The 25,563-nt window shown below is 42.9% G+C and overlaps 1 protein-coding gene across 1 annotated transcript in view; it reads left to right on the top strand.

Annotated features, from left to right (window-relative positions):
• COL8A2 (collagen type VIII alpha 2 chain) overlaps positions 1-25,563 on the top strand; it is a 197,070-nt gene that overhangs the window by 87,709 nt on the left and 83,798 nt on the right. Inside the window, exon 2 of the mRNA XM_054999578.1 lies at positions 13,958-14,021. The gene's annotated coding sequence lies outside the window, so the exon portion shown is untranslated. The remainder of the gene's footprint in view (positions 1-13,957; positions 14,022-25,563) is intronic.

Raw genomic sequence — 25,563 nt, 5'->3', positions numbered from 1 at the left:
CACAAATCTCGCTTGAGAAAATGTGATGTTCTGCATTTTTTGCACAATGTTCTGGGTCGTTCCGAGGGAAGGTAAGCCGTGTGGGGCCCTGGTCAATACTGTTTGGAAATCAGCTAACTGGCAGTTATTTAATTAGTTCCATCATGTCTTCCAATTTTAAAATTTGAATTTTCCCCCACTGCAAAGCCCTGCATAGTTTTTCTGTTGCTTGGTCTGATTTTCGGCAAATGAGAAAAATGGGCAACTTTGAGCCCACCTCCAACCATCGAGTCCTCTACCCCTGTTTCCAATTTAGTTATCACGTTATAACTCTTTTTGAAAAACAGACAGCTATGTTGAACACACAGCTATATCTGTGCACAATTTCACCCAAGCCCCAGCAGCAGCAGCCAGCAGTTCAAAATATTTGCTGTTTCCTAGAACACAAAAAATGTGAGTACGTGTGTCTCTGGGCAAAATCCTGATTTCTGCTACTAGTGAGAATAAGCGGCTGGTGCTTGTAACTGATGCAAAAGCAGCAGGTGAGATTGCTAATCAGTTTTCTATCTCTCATCAATCTTACCAAGGTCCAAAGACATCTGGAAAACTGCTTTTTTTCCCCATCAACGCAAAGCAATTTTCATACTTTTCAATGAATGATCACTTCCTAACATCTTAGCGCTTTTCATTGTCTGTTGAACAATATCCCAGTTTTGGCTTCTTTAACTACCATCAGCTTGTAACATATTTGCTCCTGAAGTGGTGGCAAGATTGATGTAACGTTATGCAATCTCTGCTTTTGGTCTGCGTTCCTCAAGGTTGCATAATCTTGCGGAGGGCTGGCACGGATATTCCTCAGGAAGAGATGCAAAGACCTGGGCTCTCTTCTCCTGTAAGCGCCACTTTGCCCTGCAAAAATGCCAACCTCTTTTCTTCCCTGTGGAATTTTGTGATGCACAATTTTCTAGTCCACAGATTCCACAAACATAAAAAGATCAATCACTTGGTGTAGAAAAATAGATATTTTCACACATCTTTGAACATAAGAAGCTTTCTGAAGATCCAACTTTTTTGCAAGGAGAGTATTAGCATCTTTACAATGCTTTGTTTACAGGTGTTTGTTTACATAGTGATAGCAAGGGAAGCAAACAGCCAACCAAACAATGCTACTAGTTTATAATTCTCCCAAAGTAGTGGATGTCTTACTGTCCGCCAGTTCTAAAATTAAGTCTTTTCAAATTTCACCTTTACTGGCTGTTTTTATAGCTGCCAAATATGTTTCATTCAGTCCTTGTCGAAAGAACTGTGTGCATATGAAAAAAGCTGCCCATAATCAGGAAAATTTTTAGCTGTTAAACCACTTAGGCACATGAGGCCTTGGAGATTAATGTACTTTCTCTTATAGCTGCAATATAATTTTGTACGTTCCAAGCAGGCCTGTAATTTATAGCTGGATCTTATGCACATTTATTCATAAGATGATCCCACTGAATTCAGTAGAACTTGTAATGAAAGATTGCAGTCCTGGTTTCCTTTGAAGAAAAACGCCATTTATTTATTTATTTATTTATTTATTTATTGTTTATTTATAGTGCTTTCTCACTGAGAGCGGGACCACAAGTGACGCCTGACACAGGTTGGACACTTGCCAGCTTCCCTCAAGTTTTGATGGAAAATGTAGGCAGCTTGGCGGAATGTTGGACAAGTGACAGTTGAAAAGTCCATTGGACAGCAGTCAGAGAGTCAAGCTGCAAGATCAGGATGCCTACATTTCCCATCAAAACTTGAGGGAAGCTGACTAGTGTCCAACCTGTGTCAGGCGTCACTTGTGGTCCCGCTCTGAGATTCAAGGTGGATGATTGTCTGATTCAGTACAGTCAAAGACATTTCAATAAACGATGTCATAGGATACAGAAATGCAAATTTGCAAAGATTTAAAAACAGCAGAAATCCAATACAGAGTTGAAGAAATCTGAAACAGAGCATAATTCTAAGGCCCATTCCGCATGGCACACTTTAAGAAGGCGCTTCCAAGGATTCACACCAATTGGTGCTGAATCGGCTTGGGCTCCTGACATTCTGCACTGCACAACCTCAAGGCAATTTGGTGTCTGCTTTCTTATTTCAGACAAGTTGAGATGCGTCTGTTTGAAGCTGCCATTTGTGGGGGCTGGAGCCAATGTCTTTTTTCTTTTTTCTTTGTGTTAACTCAGCACCTGTCGTAACATTGCAATGTTAGAACCCAGTCTGTCCAACATCCCTCTCCTTCTCCCTGTCCCTGTATTTGCTGATTGGACAGTCCTGTGCCCGCCAGTTTTTTTTTCTGAATTCTAGAAAAGGAGTTGGTGGCAGAGTTCTTTTTGCACTTGTTCCACTAGCTTGTAGCAGATTGCTCTGGTGTGGTTTGAATTGTCTGCTTGGTGCAAAACGGTACCTCTCTGCCAGAGCAAAATGTTCAAATGCCTCTGCCCCCCAAAATGGCATTCTCAATGGCCTCCTCACATCACATGACTGTGTTCTGGGATGGGGAAGGGGGATTCTTAAGACGAGTCCCCCACCCCCATTTCCAAATCACTGAACATCAGCCTCGGTTGTAAAGAAAGGAAATAAAAAAATAAACCCCAAAAGTGATCGGTGGGGAATGTGGATTGCCATCAGGGAACGGGATGGACATTGTGCTTAAAGGGGTGGAATGCATGGATGTCACAGTGTTGCAACTCTGCATAAATTAAAAAAAGGGGGGTAATGGATGCTCAGTTGCTTGGGGTTTGTTTCAGGCTTCTCTTAATACCAAAGAGTCAAGTTTTTTTCATTTTGGGTCTTCCTCTCTTTTCTTACTGCCTTCTAATTTTCCTAGCATTATTGTCTGTTCTCATGAGTCTTGTCTTATCATGATGTGATCAAATTATGATAGCCTCCTTTTTGTCATTTTAGCTTCTAGGGACCATTCAAGCAATTCAATCCTATACAGTCGTGCTTACTAAGAAGTTATTCCCCCCGTGTTCATTGGGGCTTATTCCCGGGCAAGTGTCTGTAGATTGGCAGCATTGACAGTGCAGTCCTAGAATGAGTTACAGCGTTCTAATTTCATCTGCTTCGGTGGATTTAGTAGGATATAACTTTGCTTAGGATCGCTATGTAAATCTTTTAAGGTGCCACAAGGATCTTTGTTGTTGGTAATGTAGGAGGTAGTTCGTGAAATCCTAAGCAGAGTTACTCCAGTCAAAGGCCATTGCTTTCAATGGGCTTAGACTGGCGTAACTCAATTTAGGATTTCACTGACTGTACGTTTTGAACATTTTATAAATGATCATATTTTATACCATTTTGTGGTAATTAGCTGTTTTACAGTGATTAACAGAGTTATTCCCATCTAACAGAAGTAACTCTGCTTAGGATTTCACTGTTAATTTTACTGTCTGTTATTTTTAACAGAACTTAAGATGTAAGAATGTTCTCACTGTACTAGATATTAGAAAAACCAAGGGCTAGTTTGATTTGTTATTGATAAATAAACTCCAGGAGGATGGCAGATTTTGGCCAAAAATAAGGACCTCAGAACTTTTCCATTGAAGTTCTCGGGCAAAACCTCTTTATGTGGTTAAGAGTGTAATCACAATGCTGTTCTCTTGAAATCTGTGTATGACAATCTTGTCAGCAAAGAATTGTAAATATCCTCTGATTTAGTTTTCCATTTGATCCTGTCTCAGCAGCAGAAAGAAATAAAGACGGAGAAGATAACGCAGTTTTTATTTCAAAATATTAGGGGTTGTGATCTTGACATGAGAAAAACATAGCTTCTGGGAATCTGGAACCCTTTAAGAGAGATTAAGATGAGATGTTTGATTGTAGTACAGATTGGGAGCGTGGTAATGAGATATTCTAGCTTTGAATGGTGAATAGCTAGAGATTAGCATCACTGGGGCCTTCAAGCACTGTGTTTATTTCAAATGTGAGGAGAGAGGTTGATTTGCATGTACCGCAAGCTTTGCACAAGGCATCTGGGGTTGTAGAAAACCTGTAAATCAGACCGTGACACAGAAATGAAGCTCACTCTTGGACACAGTTCACTTTTCAGAATACCAAATGCAAAGGACAGGAGGTGTGTCTGCATACCTCCCCCAAGCTCAGCATTCTAGCACCAAAACCAGAAAGTTTTTGAAGGACCCCCCCCCCCATGAGGGTGCAGTGAAGCACACAAAACAGCCTTCAGCACCCCTCGTGCCTTGGGTTGAGTGGCAGGCAGCATAGTTTCACTGATGTCCCCGTTTGCCACTGAGATCTGGAAGGGGCTGGAGATTTGCAAGGCCGGCAAGACAATGGACAAAAAGCACATCTTGTAGTTTTGCTACTGACCCTAAGAGCTTTTATGAGTCTGCCCTAAATCCTGTTGAGCATATGGGTGCTGGGAGTTTCTTGTTGAATTTTAGACTCTTGGTTGCACGGATTAGGATCATAGGGAGAAGGAGCTGGAGTCTTCTCCCTCACAGCATTTTCCAGACTGGACACAGCCCTGAGAAACTACTGTTTGCCCATTATGTACGGCACTTTGAAAGCTTCTGAAGAACAGATCAGATGCAGTGTGTTTGTATTTCTGATCCTTCTGCCCTTTCTGATAATCCTTTTCCAACTGAGCAAAAGGCGTGCCTGGTTTCCTGAGACATGGGCGCTGATTTTGGAGAAGAAAAAGGCACTATAACAAATTGCTCAAGATTCTTGGAGGAAGTTTTAGTAGATTTGCCTTTTAAAAAAAAAAACATTTGTGCTAAGCATGTAAACCCTGCATTAGCTATAATGTTCTCATTTCTTCTTGCTGTCTTGTAATAGATGATAACTTTTCCTCCATGGTTAACCAGCACACCTCTAGCAATACTGGCCACCCATATGGTGACATAACATTAGAATGGGGCACTTAGCTCCACTTGCGCATGCTCAGTTTCACAGCTACGAACCAGCCTCTGTGCTCTGGATTTTAACATAATTGGAACATTGCCCCAGCTGCATACATGGCTGCTGGCACTGGAAGTGTGCTTGGGGAGTGGGGGCACGGAGTTAGATCCTGTTTTCTGCATCACCATGTGTAGGTGGGATTTGGTGTTGTCTTGTCTGTGCTCAGAATGTTCATATGAAGACACAAGTGATGCACAAGAGGCACAATTGCTCTTGGAAGTGTGTGTGTGTGTGTTATGTGCCATCAAGTCACCTGTGACCAATAGCAACCCTAAGAATCAGGGTGGATTTGATTTAAATCAAACTGATTTAAATCATGATTTAAATCACGATTTAAATCACTAGTCATTAAGGCTTGATTTAAATCATAGTTTTCTACATAAAGACTAATTCTTGCTGGTATAACTTTAATATGCAAGTAGATGCTTGCCTTACCGATAGGTAAAGGAACTTCATTAAAGTATTCCCAAACTGGGTCTCTTTTATGGCCTGCTGCCATTATAGGTTTTTTCCTCCAAGGAAAGAATGTGATAAACCTCAGGTCATACACACAAAAGATCCAAAGACTTGTGCAATATTGTGCTCAAAAAGTTTCACTTTCATTTTGTACTGCTTGCCCCTCCCTCCTCACACTTAAGTTTCTTCTTGTGCAGATCTATTCCACTCCAAACAATCAGAAAAATATTGTTTCTATTCACTGAACTTCTTGAAACTTAGCACTGGAGGGGTTGATTCTGTCTTCATAGGTTTGTAGAACAATAGGATTAAGGTCTTTTTCTCAACTCTGTTCATGTTATAACATTTTTGCTGTGAAGAAGAGGCATGTGATCTCTGCTGAGCTGACACAAATTCAGTTTTGAGAACTGCAAAACCAAGTATCTGTGATAATATCTTGTAGGCAGAGAAACTGCCCAATAATCTTACAAAAACCTCTGGAAGAGCATGACATTGTGAATGGATTAATGGAATTTATTTACCAAAAAAATTAAACATATACAGCCTTATTCTACATAATTAAAAACTAATCTTTATTTCATGATGGAATAACCTTTGTATGGTAATATATTTTCCTCAAAAAGCATTTTATTTAAAAAAATCCGATTTAAATAAAAAAATCCGATTTTTTTGATTTTTTTAAAAAAATAATTGATTTTTATCCACCCTGCTAAGAATGAAAGACCTCCAAAACGTTCTATCATTAAAAGATTTGCTCAGAACCTGCAAACTGGAGGACGTGGTTTCTTTTATTGAGTCAAGCCATCTCGTTTTAGGTTCTTGGAAGTGTAAAAGCATTTAAAAGCCACCAGCATCTCATTCCCACTTATACATGCCTTGTGTCTAACTTGTTACATGACTCCTCTCTTCCCTCCACAGGAGGGAATGCAACGATACCTAACCACTCAAGGGCAACTCCTGGTTTTTAACCTTTAAAAACTTAGTCACAATTAAGCTGCTGATAATCCTGCAGAGGCAGGCAATGGCAAACCACCTCTGTTAGTCTCTTGCCATGAAAACCCCACCAGGGGCCCCCATAAGTCAACTCTGACTTGAGGGCACTTTCCACCACCAATCTTGAAATACCCTGAGCTGGATAGATCAGGTGAGCCAGATCTCATCAGATCTCAGAAGCTAAGCAGGGTCGGCCTTGGTTAGTAATTGGATGGGAGACCTCCAACGAAGACCCACGGTTGCATAGACAGGCAAAGGCAAACCACCTCTAAGTGTCTTGCCATGAAAACCCCACCAGAGTTGTCATAAGTCACTATGACTTGAGGGCACTCTGTACCATCACAGTTTTGAAATCTAGAGCTGCCATAGTCCAGCTCTGAACCAGATTTAAAGCACTTAAGTTGAAAAGCAATTTCCACAAATTGGGAGTGGCTTTTCCAAGAAAAGCTGACTGTAAGGTAGCAGGTGCCAGTGGGAATCAGGGTGACATGAGTTTGAAGCCTTATTTGGTGTGGTCTTGAGAAAGTCACTTGGGAGAGAATCTCTTATCTACAAAATGGAACGAGTATAACTTGCTGTGAGGAAGGATGCAGTTCAAGAATAGTCTAATACTTATAGCCATCGTAAAGTGACTTTGGGACACAGTGACATTCACTGGCAGTAATGGTTTTTATACATGGTGAGGTTTTCTGTGAAGTAATTACCATGGAAAACTTTACAGCAAGATGAAAATCTGCATGATTTTTTCAGGAGCGATCTGTCAGCCAGGTATTTGCTTTCTGCTCAAGGAACTTTACCAGAAAACCCACAGGGACTTTCCAACCCAAGTGCCATTTCCTATCATCTTCTTCCATGTAATTCATCCCAAACTGTATGCCTATGGAGGGAAGTAGACATTGACTATGCATCTGTTCGGGAGACTGCTGATTTTCTTGACAATTCCTGGGGGTACCCATGTAAGTGAACTGTAGCAGGAATCCAGCAAGACTAACAACTTTTATTCTAGCATGAGCTTTTGCGAGTCTAGAATAAAAAGTTTCAGGTGGGTAACTGTGTTAGTCTGTAGTAGCAGAACAAAATTTGGGTCCAGTAGCACCTTAAAAGATTTACAAAATGTATTAGAGTATTTAATCTTTGACTCACAAAAGCTTACATGTGTATGCGAGTGCCATCATGTTGCAATTAACTTATGGTGACCCTATTATGGGGTTTTTAAGGCAAGTGAGGATCACAGATGGTTTGACATTGCCTTCCTCTGGAGAGCAACCCCATCCTTCCTTAGCAGTGTCCCATCCAAGTACTGACTAGGTCTGACCTGGGCCGATTCCAGACGGCCCTCCCCATCCCGAAATGTCGTGCGTTGTTGCGCGGAAAACGTGAAATATCGTTGTGCAAAACTCGCGTGAGAAAACGCGATATTTCGTGTTTTCCGCGCGATGACTGACGCACGACGTTTCGGGATGGGGAGGGCCGTCTGGAATCGGCCCTGCTTAGCTTACAAGATCTGACAAGATCAGACTATACCAGGGGTGGCCAAACTTGCTTAATGTAAGAGACACATAGAATAAATGTCAGATGGTTGAGAGCCGCAAGGCATGATGCATTGAAGTGACTTCAGAGGAAGAGGTGGGTTTGGGGGGGTCTGTCCTGAAAGTGACATCGCAGGAAGGGGTGGGGTTTTGATGCAGTATGCTGGAAGTGCCATCATTGAAAGGGGTGGGGCTTGGGAAGTGCCATCACCTGACCTTTGACCTGGAAGTGTCATCACAGGACATGGCATCACAAAAGTGATGTCACATCCTTACTATGAAGGAAAGGGAGGGAGGGAAAGAGAGGGGAAGAAGGAAGGAAGGAAGGACATGGAAAGAAAGAAGGGAGGGGAGGGAGGGAAAGACATGGAAAGCAAGAAGAAAGGAAAGGGGGGGAAGACATGGAAGGAAGGAAGGGGAGGGAGGGAGCCGCTCTCTCGGCTCCTTTCCTGCTCTCTCTTTTCTCCCGGCAACCTCTGGTGGAGGGGAGGAGCCTGCAAGCTTGCCTATTTCCCTCTCCTTCCCCACTAAAATAAACTGTATGGCCACGACGAAGCTCAGAGACCTCTGGGAGTTGCATGATAAGTCTAGAAGAGCCGCATGAGGCACCCGAGCCACAGTTTGGCCATACTATGCTGCCTTCCCACCTAAAAAGCTTATGCCCTGGAAAACTGTTGTCGGTCTCTCAGGTAATACTCTCGGGGCTTGAATAATAGTTGTTAGTCTTTAATAATTGTTTTATTTTGCTGATTTTCTGGCAATTACTGTTGCTTCTCTTTGTCTACCAAGGACAGTGAATCTGGGGATGGTGGGGGGAGGTTTGTAGAGACATCTGAAGTAATCTTAAAAACTGCGTCGTGGGTCATTTATATATTGCTCACTACTCATTTTAGACTCTAAAGACTGAGGAAGATGGATGGGATGACCTGAGGAATTTCAGCTGAACCTCGAAACCGCTGAGCTCAGGAGCTGGATGAGAAGCTTCATGCTCACCTAGCCTTGAACCTCAGAAATGTCATACTGTAGCGCAACTGCTCTTTGTCTCTCTCGCTTTCCATTCTCATGTGGAGAATACAATCATCATCATCATCAGTCTTCCTAGGTGCTCGTATTGCTTCACATACCTTATCTCAGAGCCAAACTACAAGTGACGCCTTACACAGGTTGGACACTTGTCAGCTTCCCTCAAGTTTTGATGGGAAATGTAGGCATCCTGGTTTTACAGCTTGGCTCTCCATTACAACTGCAAGACCAGGATGCCTACGTTTCCCATCAAAACTTGAGGGAAGCTGACAAGTGTCCAACCTGTGTAAGGCGTCACTTGTAGCTTGGCTCTCAGTAAGCCTTACTGAAACCAAACCAGTATGGTAAGCCAAATACAGAGGGCGAGGCCGTGAGCCAAGTGATCGTACTTCATTCTCTTACAAAAAATTTACACTTTTAACATGTCTTGCTACCCCAAAAAACATGTTAATTTGTTCTACAATAGAATGGGGCCCACAAAATTCCACACTGACTTTTTGATGATGATTTTTAGGCATGGGATTATTAGTGCAAAACAGATTTCAAATTTCTGGAAATTTTGAAGCCATGAAGGGGAAAGGTGTTTTTTTTTTCCCCTGGAAAAACTGGATTTTTTTTAGGAAACAATTGAATATATGCAATGCTTACTTTCCTATTAATCTTAACACTGTTTTGCTGCTTTAGTAACATGAAATGCATCATTTGCAACTTACCATATTATAATTATTATATTCATTGGTATCTTTATGGAATGTAAAAGTATAAATGCCTTAGTTTTCTATAAGCAGAACTGCAGAGCCAGTTTGGTGTAGTGGTTAAGAGTGCTGGAACTCTAATCTGGAGAACCGGGTTTGATTCCCCACTCCTCCACTTGAAGCCAGCTGGGTGACCTTGGGTCAGTCACAGCTTCCTGGAGCTCTCTCAGCCCTCACAGGGTGTTTGTTGTGGGGATAATAATAAAATACTTTGTAAACCGCTCTGAGTGGGTGCTTGCCCTGAAGGGCAGTATATAAATTGAATGTTGTTGCTGTTATTAAACATTCCCAGTACTAAACTGAGAGGGTACTGCAAACTGCTGCAATCTCTATCTTCGCGTATTTCACACATTTTGGAAGAAGCAAATGACTGAAAGTGATCAAATTGAAACTGAACGCAGACAAGACAGAGGTGATGCTGATGAGCAAGGTGGAGATCTTGATAGACATTATGCTCCACACTTTCAATGGGATTCGGTTGACCTTTGCAGGCTTGGTTAAAACCCTAGGGTTTATACTGGATCTAGTATTACTGCTAGAGAAGCAAGTTAATGTAGAAAAATGCTTTCTTCCAAATCAGTCTAGCCCAGAACATGGCCTTCTACCTTGACATGGCTAATCTGGCTGCCTGATTGAGACTAGATTACTGTAATGCACTCTACGTAGGTCTCTAGTTGAAGTCAACTTGAAGACTCCAGTTGGTGCAGAACTCTGCAATTGAATTATTATCAGGAGCTAGGTGGAGCATGCATGTTACTCCCATTCTGCATCACGCCATTGACTACACATCAGTTACAGGGCTGAATTCAAGGCATTGGCTGTCAGGTACAAAGTCCTGCATGGCCTTGGTCCCTCATATCTGCAGGACAGCCTCTCTCCCTATGCTACACCACAGCACCTTTGTTCATTTAAACAGGGCCTTCTCTAGGTGCCGCACTGCAAATGGGCAAAATCAACAACTGCCTGTACACATGCATTCTCTGTTGCAGCACCCACCTTGTAAATGGCCTTCTGGATAAGGTCAGGCTCCCCCTCTCCTGGCTTTCTGCAAACCGTGTAAAACTGAATTACTCAGTGGAGTATACTATTAAGTACTATACATTGCTCCTACCTCCTACTGGGTAGCTTCCACATCTTTTAATATGTCATGTCAAATTGTTTATGCCTTGTTTCAGCAATGGTTCAGCTCTCTATTGGATTTTTGCTTGTTTTCAAATTTTTTGCAATCCATTCCCTATTGCTTTGTTTATTGAAGGTTCCAGCTATTGATTTCATTGACTGACACTGTGCAATCTACCTTGAGGCTTAATGAGAAAGACAGTCTATAAATAATGTAATCAATCAATCAGTACTACTGGGCAAAGGAGTCTTTCTCATTGCCTTGACTTGAGCAGGGTGGGGAATAGGGACACTGCCCCACAGCTGAAGCAACTCGTCCAGCATTTGCTGTTCAGCCTTAGTGGCTTCAGATTGGTGGCGGTAGCCTTTGCTTCTCCAAGAAGTTTGCCTTGTGATCTTCTAGTGACCCAGCACAGCATCTTACTTAGTGTGAAGTACATACCCCTCCAGCAAGGAAACCTTTGCATCATTCAAGATTTATCTTTTGCTTATCTACCGCTTTTGTTCAGCTGGCTGATAGAGTGTTGAATGTTATGAAACACGTGTTTGGGATCTGTTTCAAGCCCACAGAAAGAATTGCACCTTGAGCTCAATGTGTTAGCATGGTATTCAATTTACAACCGATGAAGGTCTGTCAGAATTTCCATTGTAAACCCAGTGCTTTCAAGGGTTTTAAGCTAAGCTAATAATATTTTTTTTTTAAAATAAAAATTATGTTTGAATCTTGGCTAACTGAACATCTTTTGTCTAAGCCCTTTGGTGCTCAAAAATATTTTTTTATTGTAAAACTCGCAAAAACTCTCCATGCCAGCCATAAAGCAATGGTTACTGAAATGCAAAAAATTGAGAATTAAAGAGATCTTCATTTGAAAAAGTCATTTTTGATGTTCTTGCTTTTCCTTTAAGATTTGGTCTTATCTATGGTGGGCTGTTCTTTGAAGAAGTGTTGTGTAACGGCAGGAGTTTTCCAAGCTGCGTTATCCATCCAAGAAGTGGGTTATATGGTTTCCAATGAATCATCGTAGCCTGGCAAAGCTCCCATAGACTGTGCCGTAGGAGATGGTTATTATTCAGCTGCCTCTTAAAGTGGCACCAAACTGTTCAGCAAACCCTACAGAGCATCACAAAAGGGTTTCCAAAACTGCCTGGGGCTGGGTTCTGAACCAGTGCCGATCACCACAGAGCCTTTACGTTTTCCAAGAAACTTTACTGTGTACACATTCTACTTAGGACAATAAATTCCACACAGATGGCAACTACCATGTCCCTACAGGCAGAGGCCTCAAAACAGAACTATTCAAAAGGGCTTTCTTGCACAGGTAATAGGGCTGTGTTGTGGTTAGAGATGCTTCAATAAAAGAATAGAGACTGTAGCCTATGCTACTGTTTCTAGGATTGCCAGGTCACTATACCTTCTCAATAGGAGGGGGAGGGCCAGTCACTTACCTGTAGGCTAAATCCTGGTGCCAATTCAATGACATCACTTCCAGGAAGCGATGTCATCATGCTGGCAGCGGGATCGCTCAGGGCCAATTCTGCCCATTGGGGTCCAAAATTGGCACTTGCAAAGTGCAGGAGCATGTGCTTGAGGAAGTGACATCATTGCGCCCCTTGTCACCCAGGAGGTTCCTTGCCTCCCGGGCCTGTTCCCCGTGCCCTTTCTCCCTGCTAGCCAGGCAAGCAGTGGCAGGGGGGCAGAGCCTGGGAGCAGGGAATCCCCTGCCCCCACCAGGGGAATAGGATCCCTAGCTGTTACTGATGTTTATTATGTCACATCAAATTGCTTATGTTTTGTTTCAACATCATTTCAGCTCTTTATCAGATTTCAGCTTGTTTTCAATTTTTTCTGAAATCTATACCTTATTGTATTGTTTACTGAAAGTCACAGCAGTTGATCATATTAACATTGTGTAATCCTCCTTGAGTCTCAGAGAGAAAGGCAGACTATAAATAATGTAAGTGAATAAAAAATAACACAAGTCCCCAAACAATTTGAATCTTGACTTTACTGCATGTGATTTGGCCTCAGTGAATTTGGTATGGGGTTTGGTGTGTTGCATGGTTGTACTAGTCTTGTGACTACTCCAGCACAAATCTAGATGGTCACTAACCAGTATCCCATTTCAACTCTTTATGGGAAGATTGTCCAGGACTGAGTAAATCATGCCATGCCACAGAAGTGAAATATTCAGAATGCCAATTTGGTACGTTGGGATAACCAGGGGACTTATCGCCTGGAAATCTTGTTGCTCTCTGCTACTGGACTCGAATGTTGTTCAAACCTAGACATAGCAAAATCTACCCAACGTTATGATGATTCCTCACTGATAAGTTGACATGAAACCTATATTAGTCAATGTTCATGAAACTGAACTTCTGAATTTCTGTTGGTTTCCTTATTTCCTTAATAATGACCAGGATTACAAAATGGCCATTTTGAGTAGGAGATTGAGGATGGTGGGCCAGATTACCACCTCCAACTCTTGACTTTTTTGTCCCAGACTCAATTTTTTCCCACACTCTCTTCTTGTTCCTTAAAAAGGGAGATCACAGATGTTGATAAAGAGAGGAGGGCAATCTGAACTGAAGCTTTCAGTTGCTCCTAGTGTAATGAAGTGAGTGTGAAAACAATGAATTAAATCCATGAGTAAAGAAAAAAGTATCTGGTTTCCTTCATCAGTCCCCAGCAGGCGACCCTTCTCCAGCTGGAGCATCTAGCACTTGTGAAATAATAAGTGACTGGTAGTCTTAAGTGACTGGTAGTTTTAAGGTGATGGTCCTAGAAGACCAGTCCTACTGCCCAGTAAAGAAATGGTACTTGGAGACCCTGTTGTTCTCTGTCGTTGTTCGGATCCCACTGGAAAGAAGAATAGTCAGGGGAGGGGGAGGAAACCTGTAGAGGAAAACTTGAGATATATATTTGAAAAGAGGTTAATGGACAAAACAGGCGGAAAAAAATAGTCACATGCTTTAAACCCACAAAATCCCTTCGTTAAAGCAGGGCTTGTCAGTCATTCTTATAGGGCAAAGCAAGGGCAGGAAGAGGGGAGAGGCCGAGTTTATTGAAAAGAGAGTGGATTGGGAAGCCTCCCTTCGATTGGACTTCTTTTTCCTGTGTGTTGACTTTCCATGTTCTTGCTTGGTCTCCTACAGAGTTCGCTCCTCATCTGGATTGATAGACAGGCAGACGGACGACGGCCACTGTGCTCCTTTGAAGGTACGTGTCTTCAAATCACTGGCTTGGTTTGGGGCTTTCTCCTTTTGGAATCCCCTTCTGTTTGCAAAATAGTAAAGAGTTCAGTAGCACCTTTAAGACTAACCAACTTTTTTGTAGCGTAAGCTTTCGAGAGCCACAGCTCTCTTCGTCAGATGCATTCTGTTTGGTCAGCCCTGTCAATCAAACTTTTCAGGTTTTGCTGGCAGTGAATTGGAACGGTCCTCAGTTTGACCTCTGGTACCAGCACAGACAACAGTGAAGATGAGAAATTTTATAATGTGGGATTTGGCAGCCCCCTATAGTTTGAGGCTCTCGACCCCATAGTGGGCTGCCTGGCTTTGTTCTGGCAATTGGAAAGATGCGATGTATGAAAATAAAGGTAAAGAGAGACATGCATCAAGAACGGAGACTTGTGGTGCTGCAAATGCTCTTTGAGGTTTCTTTATAAATGTATATGTGACTTAGTATATCAGAGAATTGAAATCCTCACTGGCTGGCTGCTCTGTGGCTGCTGTTGTCGTTTCCTCCTGCTGTTGCTGGGGCATGAGGTGGCTCCAGCTGCTGCTTTGACTTGATCTTGGGAAGGTTATTTACCCCTACTTGGTGGGGGTGAGAGATCTCCTGTCCCCAGTTCCCATTGCCCACAGGTGCTCTGGCAGCTGACAGGAGTGGGGAGAATCACCATTTCATAATGCTGTTATATCATTTCCAGGAAAACCCCAGAAGTGATATCATGCCATTCTAGGAGACGCCAGAAACTCTACAGTAAACCATAGAGTTTCTGGTAATGACTAGAGCAGAGTAAAGCTACTTCTGGTTTTTTTCCTGTAAGTGACACAATGTGGTTGAGCAATGGCACACACACACACCATGTCCCCGCCTCCCCCAGACTCCTGTCAGTGGTCAGGCTATGCCTAGCTATGGTATACTTTGCAGCCCAGGAAGAGAAAGAGACAGGATGGTAGAAGGGATGGGATGGGCATTGGGGTCAGGGAAAGTAAGCTTTTGGCTGACGAATTACACTTGCCTGGCAAGTGAACAGACTTACGTGTATTCCTCCCTGTTCACTTGCCATTCACTTGCTCTCCACTTGATCAAGTGGCATGCAAGTGAATGGCAAGTGAACAGGGAGGAATACACATGAGTCTGTTCACTTGCCAGGCAAGTGTAATTCGTCACTTGTAGCTTGGCTCTCACGTGCTCACTAACAGCAACCTTCTCCCTCCTCAAGTGAGTGGTTGTGGCGTGCTTCATTTCCCCCTAGAAAGAGAGAGAGGGTTGGGAGGCAGACATTATATTCTGTGCCATTATAACATGCTAGGATACCTCCTTTCCCCAAACCATCCCCTTCCCAGGCTCCACCCTCAAATCTCCAGAAATTTCCCAACTCAGAGTTGCAATCTTATGTTGCGGGGATAGAACAGAAAGAAAGGTCCCTGCAGCCAAGTATTTGGCGGGGGGGGGCGGTTAGCAGACACATGGCATGTTTAGGATGTAGGCCACATTGGTAATACCCAAATCTTACTATGCTACTAGCATACATGGAAATTTGTAACCCTAAAATTTATACTGTTTTGAAGATACATTGTAGGCAAGCAGGAAAATATGTGCACTAGAAATTGGGTAAATAGCTTTTCCTATGATATGCTCAATGGACCATTTTAATCATCACACCAACTGAAGAATTTCAGTTTGATTAATCATCTGTCTTTTGACTGACGATCAATTAAAATCAAACAAATTTGCTTGTTACCAAATCCCCAACTTAGAAGATATTTAAGATGTCAAAGGCAGCATTGTCAAAGTTACAATTTTATAAACAAAAAGCATTTGCATATTTATTCAGTGGTGCAAATCCAGCTAAAGGTAAAGTTTTACATCCTGGGCTGAAACCACACGTCTCAAGTTTGCCGCTCCCCCCCCCCCCCACACACACACCATTTATGCGCTTCTCAGAGGGCCGTTCACATACTCTTACCTCAATCCCACCATTCTTTCGCATCTGTTGCGTTGTGCCTCAGATGAGTTTGGCGCGCTTTCTAATGCTTCTCTTGCGCAGTTCTCACCATGGATGTGAACAAATAGAAGCGGTTCACAAAGAGACCGCCCCCTTTTCACCACTCCCACTTCCTTGTTTATAGCTTTTCCGGAATACCATCCCTCTTTGCTGTGCAATTATTATGGTTTCTAACACTGTCTGCGACATGCCCGCCCCCCATTCCTTTTTTTAAAAAAATTTTTAAAGCGGGCATTCGTAGCGCTATTGCGCAATCCCGTCCATCAATATCACCCTGAAGTGGGGCGCTCAAAAATGCCCGTGGAGACATCAGGCGGGGGGGAGGGCATCATTTTCATTTGTGTCATTTTTTACTGCGAAGGACTGCTTAGGTAATATCTGTATATATTTTTTCAAAGTGCAAGGTGCAAAAGTGCTGAATGAGTTTAACATGCATCATAAATACATTTACAAAATACAAGGTCCATCCGATAGAACATCAAAATCGTCACAATTTCAAAATCTCAAAATCCATCCATTTATAAACTGAATCTTCACCGTCCGGAATACGTTTGAAACTTTAAAGTGCAAATGCTGGGTACGATGAAAAAAGCCGGTGGGTGGGGAGACTTGTGCAAGTTGTTTGTTCTTTCACGGTCCAGAGTAGGAATACTCATTTAATAAACGCCGACGGGAGTTTGCAGGCAAATTGTTATTAACCCGTTTCGTGAGTGGAAAAAACTCACTTCATCCTGGGCATAAAGATAATCAGACCGGAAGCATGTCCAATTAGAGATGCACAACACGCTCCCCCACCGCTTGCAACAAAGAGATTCACGGAGTCCGGTCTGATTATCTTTATGCCCAGGATGAAGTGAGTTTTTTCCACTCACGAAACGGGTTAATAACAATTTGCCTGCAAACTCCCGTCGGCGTTTATTAAATGAGTATTCCTACTCTGGACCGTGAAAGAACAAACAACTTGCACAAGTCTCCCCACCCACCGGCTTTTTTCATTGTACCCAGCATTTGCACTTTAAAGTTTCAAACGTATTCCGGACGGTGAAGATTCAGTTTATAAATGGATGGACTTTGAGATTTTGAAATTGTGACGATTTTGATGTTCTATCAGATGGACCTTGTATTTTGTAAATGTATTTATGATGCATGTTAAACTCATTCAGCACTTTTGCACCTTGCACTTTGAAAAAATATATACAATTAATTTCTAGAATTGTGGTTCCCCGGTTTATTGGTTTTCTCAGTTTGGACCTGGAGTTGCCCTTTGTTTTCTTTTCTAGGTAATATCTGTGGCTGCCAAAGTTGACTCTCCTTTTTTTTAAAAAAAGTAATGTTGAAATTACCGTTATAGCGAAAATCTGCTATTCTACAATAACATTTTAGCGTTAAATAAGTAGTCTGTGCTAAGTGGCCAGCACCAGCCTCCTGCAATCTTTCCCAGTGATCCATTGTTCTCTCCTGGGGCTCTATGACTATCAGAAAACACTGCTTCTCTTGGCCTGAGTGTGCGATATTTCATTGTGTGGTTTATCACTGAAAGGGGTATGTGACTTCACCATAGCAATTTAGCAAAAAATCGCTATAGCGGAAATCTAGTATAAAAGTTCTTAAAAACGTGATGTTGTCATCGGCTACGGCAGATCTAAACCCACCCCCTAATGTGCGATTCTCCAAGGGATGTGGACAATGTAGAGCGCAATGCTGCCGCAGTAAGAGAGGGGATGTGAACACAGACTAGGACAGTGCGGGATAGAATCCAGCACGATTATTGCATATGAAAAGCGGAAGGTAGGGACGTGTGGATTCGGCCCTGATTTGCAGCCATTCCTTAGCCATGGTTAGATATTTTAAACAGTTTATTTATTTATTGATGATATTTCTGTGCTATCTCTTCAGAGTCCTGCTTGCAGCGGCTTAGAGTGAAAACCACATCACATTATTAATACCATTGAACATAAACAGCATTAAAACTATCCATAAAACAGAAGCAGACTATTAAAAAGCTGGTAAGATTAAACCCGCTAATTAAAAGGCTGGATAAAAAGATGCATTTTAGCTTGGTGTCTAAAAGAAAGAAAAGTAGGCAAAGGTGAGGTACCACCACAGATAGGGAGCCAGATCAATTTATCAGTTTATCAAACTGGCCCTGCAATGTCATTCCTGGCACAACAAGAAAGTGCTCCCGAGTGTACAGGAGCGTGCTGCGGGGTTCTAGGCTCATTCCCTTGCCTTTTCCCCTGTTGAGAGGAAGGGGGGCAAAGGCTCTGAGTGGGGGATCCCCCACCACCACCAGGGAAATGGGATCCCTGACCACAGGAAATGCCCTGTCTCTAGTCACCACCTGTCTCATGTCTGAAGGTGGGGACACAGAACTTGAGAGGCTGATCTTAACTGCTGGGATGTATAGTATGTGAGGTAGCCTGGCTCCAAGCCATTTAAGACCTTAAAGGTAAGAACCAGCACTTTGAACTGGGCCCAGAAACAGATGATAACCAGTGCAGATCCTTCAGCATAGAAGTGATAAAAAAGGTAAAGGTAGTCCCCTGTGCAAGCACAGGTCATTACTGACCCATGGGGGGACGTCGCATCATGACGTTTTCTTGGCAGACTTTTTGTTACGGGGTGGTTTGCCATTGCCTTCCCCTGTCATCTACACTTTACCCCCAGGAAACAGGGTACTCATTTTACCGACCTCAGAAGGATTGAAGGCTGAGTCAACCTTGAGCTGGTTATCTGAACTTGGCTTCCGCCAGGATCGAACTCAGGTCGTGAGCAGAGCTTGGGCTGCAGTACTGCAGCTTACCACTCTGCGCCACGGGGCTATGATAACCCCTTTAACCACCCCCTGTTAATAGCCTGGTCCTTGCATTTTGGACCAACTGAAGTTTCCAGACCATTTTCAAAGACAGCCCCACACAGAGGTTAATACAGTAATGTAACCATGGTTTAGCATTACCTCTTAGGTGACCATGTCAACTAGAATCTGATAATTTATACCAACATACATATATCTTCTGATGCCCAGGTTCCTATTCAACTTTGTGATCTCTTCACCTAACTTGGCACATTTTATTTCACAACCCCAGCATATTTTTTAAAAGTTGTACCCTTCCCCCACAGTTAAAAAAGAAAGTCTACACTGGGCATGTAGATGACTTCAAATTTTGCAGCAGTATATGAAAGAATAACCCCGCAAAGCCAGCTCTAGGAATGTGCAGAGCTCCAGGAAAGCCAAAAAGCAGCCCGAGAGAGAGATCTGCCCGGTTTACAATGGGCTAATATCGGACTCATGAGACCTGTGAGGATGAACACACCTCCTGAACAAACCAGAGGTTCATAAGCTCCTTGAACAGTGAAACCTGTCACACCGCATCTGTGAAAGGAAAAGCCCCTGGCCATATACAGTAGGAAAGAAAAGGGTTTCTGTCTACAGTGTGGCAGGGATTAAGGGACGTGTGATCTCTGAAATGTTTGCATGGAGATAGAGGGAGGGGGAGAGGGAGAATAGGAGTAGGATTATTGAGTGAGGGGAGGAAATAAATCATGTGACCTGTCCCCATTCCACAGGAGGGGATGCACAAGTGTGTAAGGTAGGAATGTTTGGATTTTTCCTGTTCCATTGTAGTATTGTTGCGGAACTTCAGTCTGCACTTCGTTCCGCAAATTTCACGAACATGCTCTTTTTTTAAAAAAAAAATTGCAGTTTCTGACATGGGTTCTCCCAGCTTGGGGCAAAACTACAGATATCTCTCCCCTCATACGCCAGATGTCACGATTGAATGAACTTTGATAAATGTATTACTCTTAGGGTTGATGCTTTTAAAAAAAATCAATTGCATATAAATGGCATGTAATGTATAAAAGGCATTTTAAAAGGTGTAAAAGAATGAACTAGGACCAGCAGAAGCGGGCGAAATGCCAAGAGACAAAAACAGAATGAAATGAGAGCAGGCACGGTAAGACACTCCTTAAGTATCGCTGCAACCCCCCACCCCCAAAAGCAGAGTGCAGTCACAGTAGCTGAAATACTGAGGTAAATTCCAGGGTGGAGGGCATTTTTCCACACACCCCATTACCCTGTACTATCTTAAATCAGTTATGGGCTGGACTATTGTTTTGTACTTCTTTAAAAGGCCAGCCCGAATAAAACAGTTTTTCTTTATTGGCTTTGTTTTCGCTTTATGCTCACGTTTATATGTACCAGATTTTAACACCTTCCCCCTCCCCCCTTTTTGCCAAAAACTTTTTGGACACCTAACTGGCAGGTAATATTAGCCTTTTCCACCCTGCCCCAGGTTCCCTTTCTTCCTTGGCTGAGGGAAATTCTTCTGAGGTTCCCCTCCCTCTTGTTACAGAAATGTAGTTTAATGTAAACCTAGCTCTAAGGCAGCTTTTTCTCATTTTTAAACTATTTCATATCAATTGCTGGCCTGACATTTGTTTTCTTTGAATTTTGGTTGGGAAACCGGTCTACATTTCTCAGGATATCTCTTTAGGAATCTTGGCAAAGCCTGCGCTGTATCTTTTGAAAAGACTGTAAATGTAAAACAGAAGGGACATATTAAAAGAAGCATAAACAAGTTTCTTTTTTCTCCCTTGATGCCCCCTGCTACTACCACCCCAGCTCCAGAAATAGGAGAGATGCCTTTTTTCCTGTTCCTGAGAAGGATGAATTTAAGACAGTAAGAAGGAGAAGGAAAATTAATTCTGTTGGGGGCAACTGAGCCTTTCAGGCTAAGAAATCACTGAGAGATGATGTTGATTCTCAGAACGTGCAAGTCAATTTTACATCATCCATCCTTATTTTATTTATATTTATATTTATACCTTGCTTTTCTTTATATTACATCCTTCTCCATTTTATCCTCACAGCAACCCTATGAGGTAGTTTAGGCTCAGAGAGAGTGACTAGCCCAAGGTCACCCAGTGAGCATCATGACAGAGTAAAGGATTCAAACCTGGGTCTGAGTCCTAGATCCCAGTTCAGCACTTTAACCAATAAACCATGCTTGCTCAATTGCATAGTACATATGAAGGGGGGGGGGTGTAGCATGGAGTTTAAAGTAAGAGAACTGGGTTCAAATCTCACTCTAAAACAAAGCACACTGGGTGACAGAGGCCCAGTCACTATCTTTCAGCTTAACCTACCTCAGAGGGTTATTGTGAGGACAAAGGGAAGGAGGTAGAGCTATGTATAACATCAAGAGCTCTGGAGAATGAGCAGGTTAAAACACAAGAAATACTTCAAACTTCTTCTGAAGGAACAAGTGGAAAAGTTTCCTTTCCCGTTTTCTCTTTCTCTCTAAACTTCCTTTCTGTTTAATTTTTGACATCTAGGTTCAGGTGTATCCTTGAGGGTGAAGGGAAGGGGGAGGAGAAGAAAATGGTCAGGAGGTAGGGAAGAAATCCTGTATTATGGGTTCAGATGCCCAGCACCACACATACAGTCCCACAACAGATTTCATATAGAATTTATTTTGTGAACCATAATGTGTTTTGTAGATGGTGAGACAGAGCTCGCAAACATACCATATTTTTGTTCTTAGAGATGGCAGACATTGAAAAGAGTTGGTGAGGGGGTGTACTTAAAGAAGGGAACCTTGAAGTGTGTGTGTGGGGGGGGGTACTTCCTTGCATATTTGAAACTTTTCCTTTACTGACATTGATTACAGGACTATGCGTGAACAATGATCAAATGAGATTATAGTGACAGGAATGGCATGTTTCCACACCCACATTTCGCCTGCTTTTCATTTATATCCTGGTAACAGTAAGTCTGATGTGTAAACTTGCCGCCTCATTTGGATTAAAGTGAAATTTTGAGGCAAATTCAGAGGTTCCTGCTCAGGTCAAGCATCTGAAGAATTTCAAGGGAAGCAAAAAGAGTTTTAACAATACTTGTGGAATTTTCTTGGGGGGGATTCCATCTATCCCTATCTGAGATACCAAGGAAACGGTTTTATTTATTCCTTTATCCTTTCATTTATTTATGTTATTGATCATGGTACACTGCAAGTGTTATGTTCCATTATTTATTTGCTTGTTTGTCTATCTGTTTGTTTTATTGATCAAGATACACTCCAGGTGTTGAGTGCCTCTTACCAGAGTGCCCATGTGACATAGTAGTTAAAAAGATGGACTAAATCCTGGGAGACCAGGTTTCAAATTCTTGCTCAGTCTTGAGAATGGCTGGGTGACTAGTCATTCTGCCTCCCAACCTAATCTCCCTCACAGGGTTGTTGTGAGGATAAAGTGAAGGAAGATTACTTCTGGGCCAGACCCAACCTAAATATTATATTATACACAGAACAGTGCAGTCCCAAGCACAGTTATACACTTGTAAGTCCATTGAAGTCTCTGGGCTTAGAAAGGTGTGACTCTGTTTAGGACTGTCAGTGGCAGAACTTGTCCAGTGCCATTAGAGTGCCTGCTGGGCAGTTTTCTACTGGGCAGTTTTCCACTGGCATTGCTGTCTCTACCTCTTCTGGCTGCCAGTTGAGGCTCCCCCTCTCCCAAAATAAGAAGGCTGCAGTCCTTCCCAGGGCTTTTTTCAGCCGGAACGTGTTGGAACCACGTTCCAGCACCTCTAGAAAATGGTCACATGGCCAGTGACCATTAAACTTTAAAATCCCCGCTCTTGTTCCAGTTGACTGGTGCCAGTCAGCTGGAGCATGGGGTGGGGGTTAGATCACCCTCTGCACAGAGAGTGTTTTAAATTTTAAAATTCCCCCTTGCTCCAGCTGACTGCTGTCAGTCAGCTGGTGCAAGGGGGGAGTTTAAATTACCAGTGGTGCGAAGGGCAATTTAAACTCCCTCCCCATGTGGGAGCGCTCCCGGGGTTGGTTGGACCCTGCGCAATGATGTCACTTCCTGGAAGTGATGTCATCGCACGGCCCCAGGAGCACGCATGTGCTTCATGCGCATATGGTACCGGGGCACCACCTCCTTCCGGGAGTTGCCCCATGTGCTGATTCTGATACTCTAACCACTATACTACACTGGTTGTTATGAACATTTGCTTAATTGGATTAATGTACAGAGTTGCAGAGTCGAGTTTTCCTTGGGACATAATTCCAACATTCCCTTTTTTTTTAAGGAAAGAGGTCACATACATCCTGGCCCTGAGCTTCTTGAGGGTGCAACTTTTTATGTGAACCTTGTTGCTAGGGTTGCCAACTCTGGGCTGGGAAATTCCTGGAGATTTGGTAGGTGGGGCATGGGGAGGGGAGGGTTTGAGGAGGGACCTCAGCAGAGCATAGTGCTACAGAGAGCACACTCCAAAGCAGCGTTTTCTCCAAGTGCACTAGTAGTCATCTGGAGATCAGTTGTAATTCTGGGAGATTTCCAGGACCCACCTGGAAGTTGGCAACTGTAGCTGGCAGAATACCTAACCATTGACCGAACTAAGCAATGCTTTGTTTGTTTGTTTGAAAGCACAAGGAGAGGGGGATATTCAGACCTTAATACCTGGCAAAGTTCTGAGGAGCTATAACACTCCTGTCTGTGTGCACAGGGACACCAAAAGTGCTTTGCTGTTGTCTGAGGCAATTAGTGTAAAGAAACATTTTCTCCCCCCCCCTTTGGAGCAGCTTTACTAAGACAGATGGTTTGCAGATGCCTTTATTTATGGTTTTTTTGTGTTAAACAGAAATGCTGTGGAAAGTGTTGCAAACTGTGAAGTGTGGGGAGGGGTGCATTATGGCTTCTACCCAGATATTAAAACTATTTGATAGTGATGAACACATTTCTTTTGTTGTGGGGAGGGGGGGAAGATGCTGGAGCAACTTTTGCTTAGCAACTACTGCGTACATAAAAAACCAGTCAATAAAGAAATGGAAACCATGCTTGTCTCCTCTTCACCCACCCTTATCCAACCACTACAATGAAAACCATTTCCTCTTAATGTATGACCTGATATGCACTACAAACACATGGCGTTCAACAGTGCAAGTGTTCTGCTCGACTCCAGCATCAAAGTGGCTGTCTGGTTTGGGGAGGGAATCCTTTTGGTGCCATCACCTGATCCTTGCCGCCATATTTCTTGAAGGGGATTGGAAGAAGAAGGAGCATAAGAGAGAACTGGGTATGCTTTACGGGAAAGGCAGGGATCCAGAAAGAGTTGGATAAGGCAAGAGCACCTGCTGGGTAACCTTGAGCGAGTCACACACACTCACCTTACCTACCTCACAGGGTTGTTGAGAGGATAAAATGGAGGTGAGGAGAATGATGTAAGCAGCTTTGAGTTCCTATTGAGCAAGGTGGAGTATAAATGAAATAAAAAAATAAGTTACTAGAAGGAAGGATTGAGAGGAGGGGATGGTTAGGGGAAGGTAATACTGGTCCCTTGAGAAGGGGGCTGGGGTTATGAGTCTGGGAAGACTGGTAAATTGGGAGGGGGGTTAGGTTTCTCCCCTAGATAAGAAATAAAATGAATGTGAGGAAGTTGGAACCCCAGTTCCCAACCCTAGGAGTCAGCATGATCGATCCACAGTCAGGGATTCAGACATACCCCTGGGCAGCATTAGGCTACAGGAATTGCTGCCTGTCTTCCCTCCTTTTCTCTGGACAATGGCAAATGTCAGCAGGATCCAGCCGGATTGGGCCTGTGTTCCATTTCCTTCAGTTATGAGATGTGTGTACATGGGTTATACAATCAAGAGGTGGAGGGTAACTTGAGATCATTTGCCCTGCCCCCTCCCCAAACCTGGAACCAGATGTGATTGGGGGAGAAGGCAAGCTTTTGAAGGCCGAGGAAAGGCAAGGGAGCAAGTTACAAGGGTGCAACATTTACATCATGAACACCCAAAGCTTTTATTTTGTTAATTAAAGGTGGCATATTAAGCCCCTAAAATTTAACTTCTTTAAGAAATCTACTCACCATGATAAGATCCCCCCCTCCACCACCACCAGCACAGTTGTTTTTGCATGAGTCACCGTCTTGGGTGTGCCTCCTCCATTCTAATGCGTTCAGACCCAGTGCAGAATAGCAAGAGAATATCACACCATAGTTTGGAAGAGACTGGACAAAGCATGAACTGTGCTGTGTGAACTGCGCAGATTAACGCAATGCAGTCCTTAGCAGAGTTACTGCCATTTAACTCCACTGAAGTCAATGAGCTTAGAAGGTAAAACTCTGATTAGGATTGCCCTGTGAACAAACAAGGTACTCTGTGGCTGTATACTTGGAACTTACGGAAGCCTTAACAGAGATTAATTTCTCCTCATGCTCTGGCTCTTTTCTCACGTCACATCAGCGTGGCTGCCAGCTATTATACAGTGTGGGAATTAAGCTTTCTGGGAATAGATGGGAGCTTTCGTTTGGCTATATGGGTTTCTGTTTAAAGATTTTAGTACTTTTTTTTCTTTCTGTTCTTTGTTTAAAGATGTTAAATGCCACATGACGTTTCTGTTATGGTAGCCATTAAGTATGGAATGGGTGTCATTAGTACGCTCTTAAAAAAGAGAGAGAATTTTGACAGTATCGCTGCCAACCTGTTTTATTCCAGCATTTTCCCTGTTGCCTCC

Source organism: Eublepharis macularius, chromosome 15, assembly GCF_028583425.1.
Source record: "Eublepharis macularius isolate TG4126 chromosome 15, MPM_Emac_v1.0, whole genome shotgun sequence".
Taxonomy (NCBI): Eukaryota; Metazoa; Chordata; class Lepidosauria; order Squamata; family Eublepharidae; genus Eublepharis; species Eublepharis macularius.
This window is presented reverse-complemented; position numbering and strand designations above follow the sequence as displayed.